This window comes from Alligator sinensis, unplaced genomic scaffold, assembly GCF_000455745.1.
Source record: "Alligator sinensis unplaced genomic scaffold, ASM45574v1 scaffold142_1, whole genome shotgun sequence".
NCBI lineage: Eukaryota > Metazoa > Chordata > Crocodylia > Alligatoridae > Alligator > Alligator sinensis.
This window is the reverse complement of record NW_005843744.1, coordinates 33,870-37,741: the sequence shown is the minus strand read 5'-3', so window position 1 is coordinate 37,741 and position 3,872 is coordinate 33,870.

Genomic DNA, 3,872 nt, shown 5'->3' with positions numbered 1-3,872 from the left:
CCTGCTGCTTCCAAAGCTACAGAGAAAAGCAGAGTTCCCCTGGTCTCTGCTTTCACCAGGAATTATAAGGAGCCCAGGGAACCCTGGGGCCCAGCTGGACCTGCTGGAAGAGGCTGCAGGAGTGGGGACGGTGCCTCAGCTTTGCCCTTGCCCCTGCTGCCCCCAGGTCCCTCTCCAGCTGGGAGCACCCACCATCCACTGTCAAGTTCACCAGGAGCACAACGTCTGCTCTGGGTCCTGCCAAACGAACCGTGTAGGGGCTGGAGTAATTCAGCATGAACCCTGTGATGTGCATGGTGCAGCCCAGCCCCGCCATTTCGCGCTCCACATAGCCGCGGCTGTTTCTCTGGGTGCGGCTGCTCAGGTAGGAGCTTAGCATCTCACCAGCTGGTGCAGTGTTGGCCGGGTGGCACCAGACACAGATCACAATGTTATGTGGTAGCAGTGACTGCCGGGCCAAGGTTACGGCCCTGCCACCACAGGGACCAGAGCAGTGCCAGGGTTCATGGTGACGTGGGTCTGGACCACTGCTGGCTGGAGGCAGGAGGCCAGGACGGAGGCTGCGAGGGGAAAGGAGAAGCCAGCAGTTGAGGGCACTAGGCCAGCGTCCCAAAGTAAGCCCTTTAGGGGTGGATTTGGGGCCATACATCCCAAATACAGTCCATGAGGGGCTCTGCTACCCTGACTAGACATCTTTGAGAGAGCAGGAGGCAGGGCAGGAGCAGGGGTTTCTTCAGGAAACACAGCAGAAGTGCCCCCAGAAAGGAAGGTGGGGGGTGCCCCTGCATGCACAACATGCGGCTTCCCCTCTCTGCAGGCGGGGCCATGGGATGGCTGTGTCTATGGTGCGTCTGGGCTGCATGCCGTCTGCAGCCCCCGTGTCTGCACCGATGGGGCTATATCAATGCGCAGAGTACGTGCAAGCGCACAGGCACATGGAGCCACTGGGCACGGACTTGTATCTGTCTATTTGTCCATGCCAAGCAGGCTGTATTCATGCACGTGAGCTCATGTCCAGAGTTGGTATCTGGAGCCTCTGGGGGCAAGGGTGCACGGCCCTGTAGTGCACGTCCCCAGGATCAGCACATGGCACACACTTGTGCATGCATATGTGTGCCAACGGTATCAGCGCGAGATGTGGCTGTGTGGATCTGAGGAGGTGGAAGCTTCTCTGTGGGAAACTCCCCCCCACACCTCCCACCTCCGCCACTCCCCACACAGACATAGGGGCAGGGGGGGTGGTGGGGGCTGGCAGGTGCTCCCTGCCTCTATGGGAATTGGGATGCTTCCCAACCTGCCCAGGAACCCCACAACTCTGCCCACCCCCCCCCAATATACAGAGATTTGCACTGCCAGAGGGACAGACAGATTTCATAGACATTAGGGCTGGAAGGGACCTCAGAGGATCATCAAGTCCAGCCTCCTGCCCAAAGGGCAGGAAGTCAGGAGGGGTCATAGGATCCCTGCAAGATAGACATCCAAATGTCTCTTGAAGGCGTTCAATGTAGGAGCTTGAACCACCTCTGGCGGCAGGCTGTTCCAGACCTTGGGGGCTCGGGGAGTTCTTCCTTATGTCCAGCCTGAAACGGTCACGGAGGAGTTTGTGACCGTTCGATTTTGTCATCCCTTGCAGTGCCTGGGTCCCTGACAAGCAGTGGTGGCACCTCTCCGCAGGCTCTGCCGGGCAGGATGATTGGGCTCTGCTCTCTCCCCAGAGACTGGGCTTCCTACCAACCAGTCAGCCCCCACCCCTGGGGCAGGGGCACCCTTGACCCCCTTGACCAGCTGCTCAAGCTCCTTGCACAAAGGGCACACGGGGGGGGCAGCAGCACCTGGCAGCACTGGGGGTGGCCCTGACCTCAGCCCATTCTTCTACCCCAGCCCCTCCCCAAGATGCTGCCAGGTGTCCCATCCCTGGGACAAGGGCTGCAGCGAAGCCCCCACCAAGGACAGGGCACATGCGGGGGCCAGACAGGGTGCCGGCTGCCAGAAGCCCACCCCCCACATTCCCCTTGGGAGCACACGTGGCTCCAAGCAGATGAAAGCCACCCCTGAGCCATGGGTGGGAGGCTGCCTGGGCCCAAGGAGGGCAAGCCCTCACTCCTGGGTTCAGTCCCCATCCTGAGAGAGCAGTGGGGTGTGCTGGGTAAGAGCCACGGGGGGCGGGCACATGGGTCATTTCCCTGGTCTAGAAGAGGAAGTGGGTCTAGTGGTTTCAGGCAGAGAGCCCAGATGTCTGGCTTCTCCCCCAGTTCTGGGAAGATGAGCCCTGTGCATAAAAGCAAAAGCCTGGGAGGGTTAGGAGCCAGGATGCCTGAGTTCATGTTTCAGTTTGGTTTCACCTGGCCCGGGCACACCTTCTGGGAAAGCAAATTCTTTGTCACGGCAAGTGCTGGGCTTGGCTCTGCTTTGAATCAACTCTGCTTTGTTTCTCCTTCCTTCTGGCACCTCTTCTGGGACTTTCCATGGGGCAGCCAATGAGACCTGGCTGGGCAGGGGGAAGGCCCGCAGTGATAAAGCCAGGGCTGTGGATGCCTCTCTCAGTGCCACCAACATGGACCCACGCCTTGGCTTCGTGCTGCTGCTGCTGGGGCTGGGATCGGCTGTGAAGAATCCAGGTGAGAGGGGAAGGGGCCCAGGGACCAGCTGTAATGTCCCACCCCAGAGCGAGTTGCATTGTGGCACCAGGCAAGGGGTCCTGGTATGGCCAGGCTCCAATATATTTCATCCCAGAGGTGCCCAGCTCAGCCTCAATGCGCTGCACCAGAGCCAGCTGCATCTCAGGGTCCTGTTATACCCAGCCCTGACGTCCCATCCCAGAACAGGCTGCATCCCAGTGTGTCCCACCCCAAAACCAGCTGCATCCCAGCCCAGGGGGAGGGATCCCTCTCTAGCCCCAGCCCCATGCCAGTGCCTACCTTGCCTTCTCCCCTTGGGCACAGGCAGGCGTCCAGCCCAGAAGGAAAATGGAGGCTCAGAGACATCCCTCGACCTCTGCCCATGCGAAGGTGAGTGTGTCCCACCCTGAACCATGGCAGGGTGTGAGGGCAGGGGGATAACCCAGCCCCCCCTCGCCACACACACCGTCTCGTTTCAGGCTGGTTGGGCGCCTGGGGCCAGCTCGAGGGCGGCGTCTGGGGGGGGCAGGGGCACAACAGCGCATGCCCCTGCAGGGGCATCCACCCCCACGAGGTGATGACAGGTGAGAGCCGGCCAGGGGTGGGGCCAGGGGCTGGGACGGGTAAGTGGGGGCACTGGGGAGCAGGGGCACTGGGGACGGGTAAGTGGGGGCACAGCATGGGGTCAGAAGGATGGAGGTAGTAGGGGGCACTGGGGAGCAGGGGCGTGGGCAAGGAATGTGGGCTGGGGGAGGGCCACAAGGGCACCACTCACCCCCTTCTCCCCTTCTCCCTGCAGCCCCGCACCGCCCCACACAGGGCCGGGCCCAGGGCAGGCCCAAGAGGCACCAGCGGGTCTGGCGGTGCCGGCAGTTCCTGCGACGGTGCCAGCAGCGCAGCCTGATGCAGGGGCTGCTCCTGCCCCTCTAGGGGCTGTGGGGAGGGTCTCCAGCTCCAAGCTGGTCATTAAACCCCCTGGAAGCACCTGGCGTCTGCACATGCTTCCTTGAACCCTGACCTTGGACCCTTCCCTTTGGGGCCTGACCTGCACTAGGGACCCCAGGGCTGGTGGTGCCAGTGCCCTCTGACCCCGGGGCCTGGCCCTGCCTTCTGATGCCAGGTACCCCCTGACCCACTCCTACCCCTGACCCCTGACCTTTAATTCAGGGGATCAAGGTCACCCAGCCTGTTCCCCCTCCTGGTCTCTGACCCTGTGGGCACCGGGGGGGGGGGGGGGGGTGGTTCTTCCCACTC